Raw genomic sequence first — 16,093 nt, 5'->3', positions numbered from 1 at the left:
CATCCAATATTCAGGCAGTGTTCCAGGGCCAGATTCCCAGGGAACTGGAAGTCAGAAGATAGAGTCTGTGTAAACCAGAATCATAGAAAATAATGGTTGGAAGGGACCTCAGGAGGTCACCTAGTCCAACCCCCTGCTCAAAGCAGGACCAGCCCCAACTGCATCATCCCAGGCAAGGCTTTGTCTAGCTGAGTCTTAAAAATCTCCATGGTTGAAGATTCCACCATCTGTGTGGGTAGCCTGTCTCACTTCTTGCTGCCTTCCTAATGAGAGTTTTTCTAACATCTAACCTAAACTTCCCGTACTGCAACTTGAGACTGTTGCTCCTTGTTTTGACATCTGCCACCACTGAGAACAGTCTGGCTCCATCCTTTTTAGAATCACCCTGCAGGTAGTTGAAGGCTTCTATTAAATCCCTCCATAGTCTTTTCTTCTCCAGATTAAATAAACTTAGTTCCCTCAGCCTCTTATAAGTCCTGTCCCAGCCCTCTAACCATTTTTGTTGCCCCAATTTATCCTCATCTTTTCTGTAATGGGGCCCCAGAACTGGACACAGTACTCCAGATGTGGTCCCACCAGTGGCAAATATAGGTAAATAATCACTTCCCTTGATCTGCTGGTACTACTCCTACTAATGCAGCCCAATATGCTGTTAGCTTTCCTTCACAAAAATGGTACATTTTTGGCTCATATTCATCTTATTGCCCCAGGTCCTTTTCTGCAGAGCTTCTGGTTAGTCAGCCAGGCCCCTGACTGTACCAGTCCATAGGATTGGTCCATCCTAAGTGCAGGACTTTGCACTTCTCCTTATTGAACCTCATGAGATTTCTTTTGGTCCAACCCTCCAATCTGTTAATGTTTCTCTGAATCCTCCCCCTACCCTCCCATGTATCTACTATTCCCCCTCAGCTTGGTATCATCTGCAGACTTGCTGAGGGTATATTCCATGCCATCTTTCAGATTGGTTTTGTTCAATATTTTCATCAGCAATCTCAGGACCAACCCCTGGGGCACTCCACTTGATACTGGCTGCCAACCAGACACCGAGCCATTGATTACTACCCTTTGAGCCCAACAATCAAGCCAGTTTCCTATCCACCTCACAGTCCATTCATCCAACCCATGCTTCCTTAGCTTGCTTGCAAGAATGTTGCAGGAGACTATCAAGAGCCTTACTAAAGTCAAGGTATATCACATCCACTGCTCTCCCTGCATCCGCAGAATTAATCATCTCATCAGAGAAGGCAATCAGTCTTGTCAGCTGTGATTTATCCTTGATGAATCCATGCTGACTCTTCCTAATTCACTACTTTTCCTCCAAATGCTTAGGACCTGCTCCATGATTTTTCCAGAGACTAAGGGGAGGCTCATTGGTCTGTAGCTCCCTGCATCCTCCTCCTTCCCTTTCTTCAAGATGGGCACTATATTTGCCCTTTTCCAATCATCTGGGACCACTCCTAACCATGAGTTTTCAAGGATGATGGCCAATGGGATGGCAGAGCCACTAGCCAACTCCTTTGGCACCTTCAGATGCTTTGCATCCAGCCCTATGGACTTGTACACATTTAACTCTTCTAAGTAGTCCCTAACCTGTTCTTTCAACACTGTTGGCTGCTCACTTCCTCCCCAAACTATGCTGCCAGGTGAAGTAGTCTGGGAGCTGACCTTGCCTGTGAAGACTGAGGTAAGAAAGGCATTGAGTTCATCAGCTAAGTACAGGAACTGGTGCCGAGGTCATAACGAGCCAGGCATCAGAAGCAGAATCAGAAGTGAGAGCCAAGTCAATGTACACCAGAGTCAGAACCAGAGTCAGACTATACCAAGAATCAGAACTGGAATCAAAAGCCAGAGCCAAGTCAGGGTAAGCCAAGAGTTAGGGACAGAGATCAGACAAGAGAAAACAGGGAAGTCAGAAACAAGTACCTAAGTCTTCCCAGACAGGGTGCTATGGGCTGGCCCTGGTTTTTCAAGGCTGGAGCAGGTGCAACCTGTTGCCTGTAGCCTCAGGATGCCCTAATTGACCCATTAGGACCAGCTGGACCCAGGGCACTGATATGCCTGGTGCCTATTCCCCTACAGCTTCAGGGGATGAAATGCCCTAAGTTTCTGCTTGTGAACAGCAGGTCCCAGGGCCTGTACTGATCTAGCCTCAGTACAAATACTATCCTAGTATTTGAGCATGAATAGAATACAGAACTCCAGGCCCAGCTCTTGCAGTATACTCGGAAGGTGCACTAATAGAGTTAAACAGGCTTCCCTAAGTTGTGGTACCTACTTAGGGACACCTAATCACTAAGATCAGTGCAAGTTGTGTTTAATGAGGTTAGGTTCAAGACCCTGAGTTCCTATTCCAGGATCATAGTGGCATTTATATTTGTTTAGAGTGTTGTTAGCTGGCCAGGAAATACAGTCCAATATTCAAATGTTCTGTACTAAAATCATATGCCTGTGGATAATGGAATACAAAATAATGAACTTAAATAAAGAACTTTTAAAATTATAAATAGAAAGAAATGAAAAAACACCTCTGCTGTTTAAATAATCATTTATTTGACCCTTGGTTTACTGGTTATATGGACACTTTTTCATAAAGTCCACCTAGTGTTTAGGTCATTTACATATGTGTAACCAGTACTTTAATCATTACATATAAAACAGCCAAAAACCTCAGCTGAGTCCAGTGTTAAATTGCTGATAAAATCAGGGTTACTATCTTTGTTACAACATAACATTTGTTATATGTATTTATACTGCACTAGAAAATAAGGATACAATTTTTTTCCTGTCCAAGCAGCTTACAATCCAAATAATATGGGTCAAACAAGTTATTCATAGAATCATAGAAAATAGGGGTTGGAAGGGACCTCCAAGAGGTCTAGTCCAACCCCCTGCTCAAAGCAGGACCATCCCCAACTGCATCATCTCTGACAAGGCTTTGTCTAGCTGGATCTTAAAAACTTTCAAGGGTGGAGAGTTACCGCTCTGGGTAACCTGTTCCAGTGTTTTAATACCCTCCTAGTGAAAAAGTTCTTCCTAATATCTAACATAAACTTTCATTGCTGCAACTTGAGACTGTTGCTCCTTGTTCTGTCATCTGCTGCTACTGAGAACAGTCTAGCTCCATCCTCTTGTGAACCCCCTTAAGATAGATTCATAGATTGTAACAGGATGGAAGGAACCTTGCAAGATCATCAGGTCCAGCCACCCTGCCCTAGGCAAGAAAGACAACTGGCGTCAGATGACCTCAGTGGGGTGACTGTCCAGTCTCCTCTTGAAGACTTCCAGGGTAGGTGATTCCACCATCTCTGGAGGGAGTTTATTCTACAGTCTGGACACCCTAACTGTGAAGACGTTTTTCTTACTGTTAAGCCTGAAACGGTTTTCCAGGAGTTTGTGGCCATTACTTATAGCTTTCCTCAAGGGTGCCCTGGTGAACAGTTGTTCACTGAGCCCTTGATGTAGCAGTAAGCTGCTACCAAGTAACCTCTCAACCTTCTCTTTTTTAGGCTGAAGAGGCCCAAGTCCCTCAGCCTTTCCTTGTATGGCTTGCCATGCAAGTTTCTGATCATAGGGGTGGCTCTTCTCTGGACTCTCTCAAGGTTTTTCACATCCTTGTTGACATATGGTGTCCAGAACTGAACACAGTACTCCAGCTGCAGTCTCACCAATGCTGAGTAAAGTGGAAGAATCACTTCCTTGGTTTTGCTTGATATGCATTGGTTGATACGTGCTAGAGTATTGTTTGCCCTGCTGGCTACAGCATCACCCTGATAGTTCACGTTCATACTGCAGTATATTATTACCCCTAGGTCCCTTTCAGTCATGGTGCTAATCAGTTTGGTGCCACTAAGCCTGTAAGTATGTTGGGGGTTGTTCATCCCCAGGAGTAGCACTTTACACTTCTCAATGTTGAACTTCATCTGGTTCCAATCCACCCAACTTGCCAGCCTATGTCCTCCTATATCTGCAGCCTATCTTCAAGCGTGACTACACTCCTCCAAACATGGTGTCATCGTGAACTTGGTCAGTGAGCGCTTCACCCCCACATCCAAATCATTGATAAGTATGTGGAAAAGCACCGGACCAAGCACGGACCCCTGAGGGACACCACTGGCCACTTCTCCCCAGGATGACACAGCTCCATTTATTAGAACTCTCTAAGTCCTACCCTGCAGCCAGCTACCCACCTGACTGTCAAGCAGTTAAGCCCACAATCCTTCAATTTTCCCATAAGAACAACATGGGATACCAGATCAAAGGCCTTTTGGAAGTCTAAGTATACAATGTCAACCTCCTCTCTCTTATCCAGGTGGCAAGTTACCTGGTCGTAGAAGGAGATGAGATTGTAAAACAAGACCTGCCCACGATGAAGCCATGCTGGCTATCATTCAGAATCCTACCTTCTGCAAGTTTATCATACATAGACTCCTTAATTAATTTTCCCAGGATTTTCCCTGGGATTTAAGTTAGGCTAATTGGCCTATAGTTGCCCAGGTCCTCTCTCCTTCCCTTCTTGAAGATGGACACAACATTGGCCCTCTTCCAGTCTTCAAGAACCTTCCTCAAGTGCCACAAGTTTTGGAAGAGATTCACCAGAGGTTCTGCAATAACTTTGGCCAGCTCCTTCAGCACTCTCAGTTGAAGTTCATCCAGTTCTGCTGCTTTTATAAATGTCTGACTTTTCTAACTGAACATGCACCAGCTCAACATCAGCAGTAAGAACATTCCCACCATGCCCATTCTGAACCCTATCTAGTTTGATTTTCCCCTTAGTCCAGTGAAATATCAAAACAAAATAGTCATTCAGGAGTTCAGCTTTCTCCTGTGTGTCAGTAACCAGCTGTCCTGAGTTGTTAAGAAATGGCCCCATGCTTCTATTTGTTTTCCTCCTATTCCCTACATATCTAAAGAAGGACTTATTATTGTCCTTGATTTCCATTGCTAGTTTAAAATCAGTCTTTGCCTTAGCCTTTCTAATCTGCTCCCTACAAGTGTGGGCCATTGTTGTATAGTCCTCCTTGGGAACTGTCCCAAGCTTCCGTTGTTTGTATGTCTCTTTCTTCTTTTTCAAGAGGACCGTGATATCCCTATTAAGCCAAGAGGGCTTACCAGCCCTTCTGTTACCTTCCCTGTGCATGGAAATGGTCTTCTTTTGGGCTTCAAGGATCATGGCCTTGAGGAATGATGACTCTTCATGCACTCCTTTCACCTTCGATATCTTGTCCCACAGTGCTTCTCCTACTATTACCTTGAGCCTGTTGAAATTAACTTTTTTGAAGTCCAAAACTTCAGCCCTGCTAGCTGATTTGTCTTGTGATGTATAGTGAATGTGATGGTTTTATAGTCGCTGTTGCCCAGGCTACGCTCTATATTCAAGTTGCTTACCAGATCATTTCCTTTGTCCAAGAACAAGTCTAGGAGAGCATTACCTCTGGTTGGCCCTTGCACTTCCTAAGTCAGGCAGAGCTCTTTGATACAGGTCAGGAAGCAACATGACCAGTCCGACTTAGCCTAGTGTTCCTCCCAGGAGATGTCTGGGTAATTGAAGTCACTCATGATGTCCCATCCATGTGCAGCCTCTCCCAGTTGTTGAAAGAACACCAGATTGAGTTCCTCCCTCTGGTTTGAGTAGTTGAAGGCTGCTATTAAATCCCCTCTCAGTCTTCTCTTCTCTAGACTGAATAAGCCCAGTTCATTCAGCCTCTCATAAGTCATGTGGCACAGCCCCCTCACCATTTTTGTTGTCCTCAGCTGGACTCTCTCCAATGTATCCACAATCCTTTGTGTTGTTCTGCTGTTATTGTCTTAAATCTTGCTCCAGCTGGGGATGTGACTATTTAAAATTGTTTAATTCTATCGCCTTTGAGATTGAGGATCTGAGCGTATTGGTTGAATGATAATGAACAAAACAAAATATATGATCCTCTTCCCAAAGGAGGTTTACATATAAAGAACACTGGGAAACCAAAAGAAGGTTCTAGAATGTCAATAGTTTTTGGTGAAATGGGTTTGCATGTACAGCAATGTAATGGGTATCACCTCCAGGGGTGGTCATAAAGCCCCTGGAGTTCCTTCAGCAGTGGTTCCCTCTGCTCTCTTTGGGCAGCTGCCCCTTCATCTGAACTGCCACACCTTGATGGTTTTGTTACTATATAAAGAAGGCTGCCCAAGGGCACCTCAAACTACTCTTTATCTAATGACCACCAGGTGCATGTGGTCACTTCCTTATGGGTTAATTGTGTGACTCCATTTCACCCCTACACCACATCCCATGCCTCTCAGGTGTCATCACTCATTGATTTTTTTTCTCCATACTCTCAGCCCTTCTCTGGCTATGGGCCCCTGGCTCTTATCCCCAAGCCTATTACTATCAAGGCCTGGCCTCCCCCAGGCCCATCTATTCTACAGCCTGACCTTTCTGGGCCTGTCTATTCCAAGGCCTCCTACTTTCCAACCTATCACTTCCCAGGTCCTGCTCTGTTCCCTACCTCTCTGACATTTCCCCTTTTTGCCTGTTCTCCTAAGCCTAATGCAGACCTGTGGCCAGAAGGTCTGCTTCTTCTAGCTTTCAGGGCTACCCTGCTTTCCCCAGCCAGAGTCTGGGTTTATCTCCCAGCTCAGCCCAGCCCTTTCTCAGTCAGGAGACTCAGTAACTGCAGGGTGCTTTCCAGGCTACCTTTCATTTTAAACTGTCACAAGCAAGAAATATATTTGCTGCTTGGAGTAAGGACAAAGAAAGTTTGAAGGAATAAAGAAAGGCTGCTTGAGTATCTTTTCTGTGGAGTGATTCTTTCTAAGACCTACTTTCTCAGCCTTGCACATCATTGACCAAAATTTACTTTTTCAACAACAAATCCATTTTCATGGTCACTATGCTGGCTCTGAGCACCTGACAGATTGCTTTCTCATGATGGAAAGCTGGTAAAAACATGAAACATCAGATCATGATGATGGCAGTGATGCAGAACATGTCCTTGGGCAAATTGGCACTCAGTGTAAAAATTAACTGCTTTAACCCATCTTTTGTTGGAGTACTCCATAATTCCATCACTTTTGATGCATTGACTCATGAAACTAGCAAAGGGCTTTAGTAGCTCTATTTGGGCTATGTCTTTGATCTTACTAAATCAGGGTTTGTATTGTACATGGAGTTGGAGGGAAACATCATAATGCAGTTTCTACACGTTATGAGTCTCCCATTGAATAAAATAGTTCTTTGAATGAAGCCAGCTCTGTGACCTTCTGCAGGCTTTTTTGTATGAGCATAATGGAAGTATAGATCTTTAGCTGAATAGAGCCATAAGTGACTCAACTACACTTGCATAAGCTGTAATATAAAGGAGTACATGCCTTGTTTTTATCATCACTAACATTTACAAGGACAGCAGCCCCTTTTTTACAGTCTTTTCAATCAAAATGAGTATTATTAGCTGCTTTTTCCCTCCAATTAATGTTAACAGCTCCCCTAAACCCACAACTAAAATGAGAAGGCTAGCTTTAAATAATGAGCTAGGAGTTGTTACATAATCCTTTCTGTTAGGAAGATGCTTTGGAAACATTATCTGTAACTATGAAGAAAATGAATAATAAAAAGTCCTCTTTTTTCTTTTCTTCTATTTTTCTTGGTTTCTCATATCAACTACATTTTCTGAAATAATAAAACATTTGCAGAGAGATAATTCTTCATATTTTCCAATATATGCAAGTTTCACAGGCAATGAGAGAAGTCCTGTCTTTACCCAAAGAAGTACAAAGGAGTTGGGCTATAGTTAGGGTGACCATACGTCCATTATAGCCAGGACAATTCTAGATTTCTGAGGCTGGTCCCATTTAGCTATTGGGAATTATAGCCATGGGCATCCCAGAAACACAGGGGCACGTGGCACAGTCTGGGAGTTGGAACAGTGTGAACTGCCTTACAGGGAGGGAGAGGTTTAAGAAGGTGGCTAATTCTTGGGCTAGGGATAGAAATTGCACATAAACTGAAAACAGTTCAAATCTGTAATACAACAGACATTCAGTGCACATAAACTGCTTTCAAGATGGCTAAAACTGGTTTAAGATAAAACTGGACGGATGTAGTATCAGACTTAACTGATTTAGGCTAAATTGGTTGATTGAACTTCTGTCCCAGTTCCCCTCCAGATTCAAGTTAACTCACAGTCCCCCAACAAACCCAGGATACTTTGCATCTCTCCCCACAAACCCCTCATCATGGAGTGGGCTAGCCTGGCTCCAAGTTGTCTGCTTCAGCTGAACAGGGAGTTATTCTCTAGTGACCCCCAGCTTCTGGCCTGGGCCACTTCAGGCATGTGGCTGCATTTCTGGAATCAAAAGTGAATGTCTGTTCACTTGCTTATTGGTTCAATCTACACAGCTTAGACTACTAGCCTGTGAAGACTGACTTGATTCAGCCTCAGGCTTTTTGACTTTCTGTACTTAGCCACTGTGATCATTGACATCCAATGTAAGAGGATGAAGGTGCCAGGACAGACAGACCCTGATTTTCCCACAATTTATGTTGCTATTTACACCTGGTAAAAGCATAAGTAATCTGTTACAGGTAGGAGTGTAAAATTCTGATGGGGTGACATTTTACAGTTACTCTGAAAATTCATAGATATGCAGAGTTTATCTATTTGCTATCTATCTAGGTATTACAGAAAAGAAATTTCCTAGTTCAGATTATTCAAAATCGCTCTATCGGGCTTGTGTAACGGTATTTTCTTTGTGGTTCCACAGCCAGCAGGGTGATTCTGAAGACTGCCCTGTCTTCATACCACCATCTCATAAGGGTAATTTCCAGCAGCTGTTTTTCAATCATCATCATGAATCTGGAGAATCTGGCCCTATATGTTTTATACTGTATCCTTCTGAGAAAAAAGAGTTTTTTTCTGTAAAAGTAAAAGTAGCGTAGGTGGTGTCAGCCCACAGTTATCTGGAATGTTTCACTACCATCCAGTGAATTAAAATATCTAACTGAAAACCTTTGTTGTCACGTAATTTTCCAGGAAAGCTCAGTGGAGGTGAAATGTCAGAAGGTGTTCTTTTCCTCTATTCTTTATCTCTATTGAATACATATTTAGATTTCTTAAATTGCAGTTTTGTATAACAGATGGGAGGTCATTGATGAAATTTGAACACTGAGGGCATTTGCTGTTGCAGGTGAATGAATGGAAAAAGGAACATGTCAAAAAGAGAGACAAGGAATGGTCAGTCTATCAAAAAGACAGGATAAACATTGGTGTACATGTGATTGTCACACACATACACAAATAACACATCAAGGGACAAACATAAAGATAGAAAAGATTGGCAGAATATTTGGAAATAAAATTAACTATTAGTCAAGAAACAGGAAATGATTTTAAATAAGCCCTCCTATTTGTTGATCAAATAGTCAAATATTTAACAACAGCCATATTTCAGAAGTAGTCCTGCTATATTTTGCTAGTGGGAAAATGTATTATGGAAGATAATTTTAAAGAAGCAACAGGTACGTAGGGTCTCTAATTTTTTTCATTCTTTGGGAAGAAGGGGGCTATAATAAAAACAAATCCCAGTGTGAAATGTTTATTTTTACTGTAAAACAACAATTTTAAATGAATTTTAAAAAAAGTTTCTGCAAAAAATAAAATTTAGTTTGAAAATAAGTCTGTAACAAAGGATTTCATTGAAAATTTTCCACGAAATTCCACTGGTTTTGGTTTTCTCTTTCTCAGTGGAAAACAAAGGTCTAGATATGATGCAATTTTTTAAAAATCCATCTGTTCCATTTATATCTATTGAGTGGTTGTTGTATTTTAATACTAGTACATCAAGAAACTATAAAATCAGTGGCACTATACACCTTGCTTTAAATTACGCACAAGGCAGAAAGAGGCTGCTACACTGCATAATCTCATTCATAAGGTTAACAAGTCTTTAGGTTAATTAAGATTTTTTGTTTTTACTCTGCCTACTGGAAGGCTATTTTAGAACCTCATTCCACTGATTGATAGAATTCTTCGTCTAATTTCCAGCCTAAATCCATTCACCAGTTTATAAACATTTGTTCTTTGTTAATTAGCTTAAATAGGTCTTCTGTCTCCTTGGTATTTATCCCTTCCATCCCAAAGTAATTATGGAAAGCAATCATGTCCCACTCAGCTTTTGTTTTTCCAGTTTAAATAAATTAAGCTCTTTTAAGGCATTGCCTAGCTATTTAATTTAATGTACCAGGCAGCAGCACCCTCTAACACACTGCACTACTTCTTAAATACAAGGAGGGTAGTAACATCCATGGGGTGATTTAGGTGATCTAACTAGCCCTGCAGTGGAGAATCTCTGGCAAAACTGAGAATTAAGGACAAGTCTCCTGATCATAGAGAAGCAGAACTGGAAAGGACCTCCAGAGGTCATCTAGTTCAAACCCCTGCCTGAGTCAGGATCATCCTTATTCAAACCATCCCATACAACCATAATCTAAAATCTGCCATTAATCCTGACCCTGGATAAGACTACCTCAACCCTGACACAAGAGAGACATAACACCCTAACCTGCCACAGGTAAAGCAGGGGAATCAGGCAGCCAACATTCTGCTTCTAGTTCTCAGTCTCAGTTTTATAATGTTTATGCTGATAAAAGTCACTTTTTCTTACTATCTTTTTTTTTTTATATTAGATGTTGCAACCAGGTAGAGACATTACATTTGTACAGATATAAGTGATCGGAAACTAGTCTATACCCATAACACACAGAAGTCCAGCAAACACAGACTGGCTTAAAATGGTAGAACCTGGTCTCTTCCCTGCTCCCACCAAAGGGCAAACCTTTCTTCTGTTCACTACTGATCTAAACTACACCGCTTACAGAAAACTACGTAATTCCACCTCAGGCTTTTTGAATTCCTGTACCTAGCCTGCTAGAATAACATACCTTCAAAATGCACTGCAGACACAAAATGGAACACAAATATTAGTCAAATAATAATGGCTTTAACTCTATGTCAGAATATAGAAGATGTAAGGATTCTTCTATAATTTCAAATGAGATCAACAGTTATTTGTAAGTAGCTTATGCAATAAAGACAAACTTGCACTGTCTTGTATTTCTAGGTATTTGTCTGTGAATCATCATCTGAGAAGTAACACAACCCTGAACAACAGCATTCTAAACAGCATTAGGTTTAGCAACCTAAACTCTGCTATTATGTTAGGTTCCCAAATGGAAAAAAATATATCTCTTGGTAATGAATGAGGAGATGTATAGATCAGGGTCAGATCAAACACTACAACTAAATAACCCGTGATCAAGGCAGCTGCTATATTGTACTAGCCTACTGGGGTATGCACAACTATCATTTCAGAATATAATTAAAAGTGATTGTTTTGATTTATAGAACACTAAAACTGATGGCTAGAAAATTATATTTAGAGGCTTGTCTTTAGGAATGTACTTGTAGGTAAAGTCATTATTGCATTAAAACAATGGTTTAGAGGAATGGCAAGGGTTAAATGATTTCTAAAAGCCTGTTTGTCACACAGTTTCAGAGCCTCAAAGGCAGACAGGGTGTCTGAGGCCAATGGACATACAAATCCTGAGAAATTAAAAACTTCCAAAGTTTATTTTCATCATAAAGATAGGCCTGGTTCCAGGGTTATAGTATCCACTTGCAAAAACCCTTGGGATTTCTGTTTTAGAACAAAAGGACCAAATTACAGTGTGTGCATGTGATAACTTTATGAAGATAAGATTCTGGCTGATAAAATAGAAAGTGGGCATTATGATGGCCCAAGGAAACCAATCAACAGTACCCAGAAATAAAGAGTCATCAGAGGAGACTGAAAACTACTCCTTTTGTATTCTGAGCATCAAGCTGGTATCAACCCCTGACCTCTAAGGTTTCTGACATAATGCATTCAAGCAAAGAACCTCATGGTGGTGTTTTTGTACTGGCTGAATACACCATTCACCTTGTGTATATTCTGGGCAATGGGGAATTTGAGTAACTTATCTTGTAATCATCTTGCTTGCTTTGCCTGCATTGCTCTTATTTCCTATCCTTGTGTGTGGCGGAGCACTTTTGGTGCCTGCCACTTTAAGGGTGAGAGCGGACAGCAGGGCAACTGTCAGGTGTGGGCCAACTTTGATGAGAAGGTCACATGGCCATAGGCCAGGCTGTGTGATTAGTGGAGAGAACTGAGGTGCCTCCATTTTAGCTCAGGCATCAGGGCTGAGCCAGAAGTCTGTTTCTGGCAGCCAGAGCAACAACATCCAGCTGAACTTCTGCTCATGGAACAGCTTGGAGATAAAGAAGGAATTATGGGGATGGAAGTGGGTTCCTACAGACACAGTCGAATCCAGAGCCCCAAGAAGAAGGTTTTGGCCTAGTTAGAACAAGGCCCAGTGAGGCATGGGGTTAACATCTGGTAGGCCTACAAGGAGGCCAGGCAAACCCTGGAGTAGAAGACGGTTCTCTGGTGGGACCCAGGAGGGACCCGTCTCTGGAGTATGGGCATCAGCAGCTGCTAGGTTGACTCTCTGATCCCTTGTACTGGTCATTGCAAGACAGCTAGGGCTGAAGGGCCAAAAGGTAATTAAACCCAACACAATGGGCAGGCCAGGGTCACTGTGAGCTATCTGGCACCCCAACTGGCTTGGAGGAAGAGCCAGAGCCTGTAAGGGATGAAGGTCCCTTAAATGGGGAGGAGACATCACAGCCAAAGAGGGTAGGGGTCATCCAACATGCAGGTTGTTATAAAATTAGAATGGGGCCAAAGTATGAACTGGACCCAATGAAAGAGAGAGAACCCAAGGACAGAATACAGGAGTCTTAATGAAGAAGCTAAACTAGGGAAGGGAGGCCTGCTTGGTCCTGGGTAAGACCTAAAACTGCACCCTTCCAGGGAAGGGTGGTCTGGTGGGGCTGTCCATGGTGGGACAGTCCCCCAGAAATGCCAGGCCAGTTACCTCCCTGGTGAAAGGTGAGTAGGAGTTTCTGATAACCCCAGCCCACACCATCTGGTGGATCATGAAGACCGGAGGGTAGTGGGATCAGGCACACCTAGGCAGGGCCACCTGAGCCCATAGGAGTGTAAGAGCCCAGAAGTAGTGGGCCAGGCACACCTAGGCAGAGGCATCTGAGGCCTTAGTATAGGGGTGGAGTATGGGCCCCAGCGAGGGAGGCAGAGTAGGTACCCTAGTGAAGGGGTGGAGTGTGTGGGGTTAGAAGCCAGAGATTGGCAGAGTGCCCATAGGGTGAACAAGTTGAGGCCCCAGAGAGGGGGCATGTGTAGAGGCCCCAGAAAGGGAGCAGTTAGGCCCAGGTAAGTTCTCAGATGCCTGAAGCCACAAGCAGACCTTAGGCCTAGTAGGCAAGCAATTGGTCCTAATCAGAGAGTGAGAGTTATGAATTACCTGTAGAGAGGCCTGGGTCAGAGCTCTGTCCAGGGCCAGGCAAAATGGCAGGCCCCAATTCAGATGAGGGTAATGGGAGAGGCCTGAGAGACTGCACCAGGGCCAGCCAAGGAGTGCACGTAGGCAAGCCTGATGGCCTATGGAAGCCACTCAAGGAAGCAGAGCAGGCTGAGCATGGCCCTGTGTGGGGCAGTATGTAAAGGGCCCAGTGAGAGCGGGTGGTATGAGTGAGGCCCATCGGAGTGGAGAGAAAGGATGAATGAATGAGGCCTAGCAAGGGGCTAAGTTTAACCCAGGCTCGAGCTAGAGCATCAAGCAACTCAAGGATGACATCTATGAGGCATGTGACATAATACGGGAAGGTCAGACTCATGAACAAACCCCTACACATCAGGGTCTTAAAAAGGCAGCCTCCTGTTGTATTACAACCATTATCATAACAACAAGAGAGGAACGACTGCCCTAGACAGGTGAGCAGGGCAGTCCTGTGACCAGGCCTGGAAGATTGCCCCCTGTCACACTGTGTATTGATAAAAATTGCCTATTATCAACCAGAGGAGTTGTGGTCAGTCTGAAGGTTGTGCTCTCTCAGAGCAGGGTATCAGTGCTGGATTGTAAAGTCAGTGCCAACAAAACTAGCAACTTTTTTTAACACATTTTTTTTTGCATTACAGCTAGAGAAACATCTGGATTTTATGCCTGTAGTGATAGTATTTGAAGTACTTTTTAGGTTTAATTCTGATCTGACATCAACATAAATCAGAATTAATTCTGTTACAGTTAATAGATTTTTATCAATATAAACCTATTTCACAAACCTCAGAAGATATCTTTTGCTGCAGATCCATTTCTTTAAAAATCAAAAGTATTGTTCACCTTTTTAAATATTGAATTTTTTGGAACTCTTAGGACACATCCAGACAAACCAACACGTGCCTCATGCAGTGTCTTGAACCAGATAGACAGTTTGAGATGCTGCAAAAGGCACACTGGGAACAAAAAAAAATGTTCCCCACACTACATATTTGCACTGCAGGATCAAAATTTAATACCTGGAAATTCAGATATAAAAAAAATCCCACAGAAAAAAGTGGGGCACAGCACAGTCTAGGACCATGTCCTGAGGCAACCAGGAAGCCAGTCCACCAGAGAGACACACTGGTTTCTGGCAAGAGCATCTCTATGGTGCTTCTACTCCCCCAGCATGTGCGGCATACATCTTTAGAGTGCAAGGCTGAGATGTGACTGGGACCCAGGTGCTGTCCCAAGTAAGTTAAGGATGTGGGGGTGGGGATGGTCTATGGGTGTTGAGGGGTATGGGGGTTGTGGGGAATGGAAGAGGTTTGGGGGAGAATTTGTGGGTGGGTTTGTGGAGGGGCTTGAGAAGGGGCTGCCACATGCTGCCCCCACCCCTTGCTGTGCTGGCGGCAGCAGCCGCGGGGCCATGGCCCAGGTGCAGGCACAGCCCGTGGCAGTACGGTGCTGCCCAACATGGGCTCTTTACATGCTAAACAGACCTGGGCCGACCCAGCCTGCTAGCGCACAACTAGGCTAGAGAAGACTAGGAAAGCCATGCACTAGTAGGTTGGGCCAGGCCAGGTCCATTTAGCACAGAGCCCACATCATGCAGCGCCACACCACCACTGTGCCTGCAGCCAGGCCACAGCCGACCTGGCTGCTACCACCAGTGCCACGGGTGTTTGCAACTATACAGCAGCCCCTGTTCAAGATCCCCATCCCCCACAGACCCACCCACAAACTGCACATCCCCCGACACACCCAGGGCTAGAAGCCAGCTGGGTCAGGCCAGCTGCAGCTCTGCCTCACTCGTGGTCTGTGCGAGTAGAATGGGCCCAGCCAGACCCAAGCTGACCCAGCCCAGCATGGCCTGCTAGCACACCTTTGCACAGGACTGGGAGGCATGACTCCAGGACACATGGTTCCTATCACATTAGCACATTAGCTGGGCAGGCTGGGCCAGGTTGCATCTGGCTGGCCAGGTCCATTCTCCATGAGGGTCAGGTGGCAATGCATGGTCATGTGGCTGTACCTGCAACAGGCCATGATACTTCGCCCTATGGGAGGGCAGACAGGGTCTGGTTTGCCTATGCAGCCAGGTCCTGATGTTCCACCTTCAGGTCCTGCAGCAATTGCTATATTGTGTTGGTAGCCACACGGCATGGGGCCATCTGAGGCACACCTTCCTCTGCCACTGCCAAGGGCTCCAATATGACTGGCAGCTCTTTGGCCTTCAGGGGATCTCCCTGCAGGACCTGTGAGGGCTGCCAGAGTTCTACCAGGACCTCCTCCAGACCTGGAGGCTGGTCTCTGTCTCTAGGTTCCCTGCAATGCTCACCCAGGAGAGCGATTTGACAGTGGGGGTCTACTACAGTCCCCCCAACCAAAGGGAGGAGCTGGACCAGGAATTTTCAGGCCAACTTGCAGAGGCACTTAAGGCAAGGGATGTTGTTGTCATGGGTGATTTTAATTACCTGGACATCTGCTGGGAGGAACAGTCAGCCAGGACGGACTGTCAGCCAGGAGTTTCCTGGCTGAGATACAGGACCTCCACTTAATCCAGGAGGTGCACAGTCCCACCACAGGAAACGCCCTGTTGGACCTGTTCCTGGCCACAGGCGATGACTTGGTAAGGGGCCTCCAGGTTCTTGACCACCTGGGCAATAGCGATCATCG

The sequence above is a fragment of the Crocodylus porosus genome, unplaced genomic scaffold (genome assembly GCF_001723895.1).
Source record: "Crocodylus porosus isolate Cpor-Errol unplaced genomic scaffold, CroPor_comp1, whole genome shotgun sequence".
NCBI classification, from domain to species: domain Eukaryota; kingdom Metazoa; phylum Chordata; order Crocodylia; family Crocodylidae; genus Crocodylus; species Crocodylus porosus.
This window is presented reverse-complemented; position numbering follows the sequence as displayed.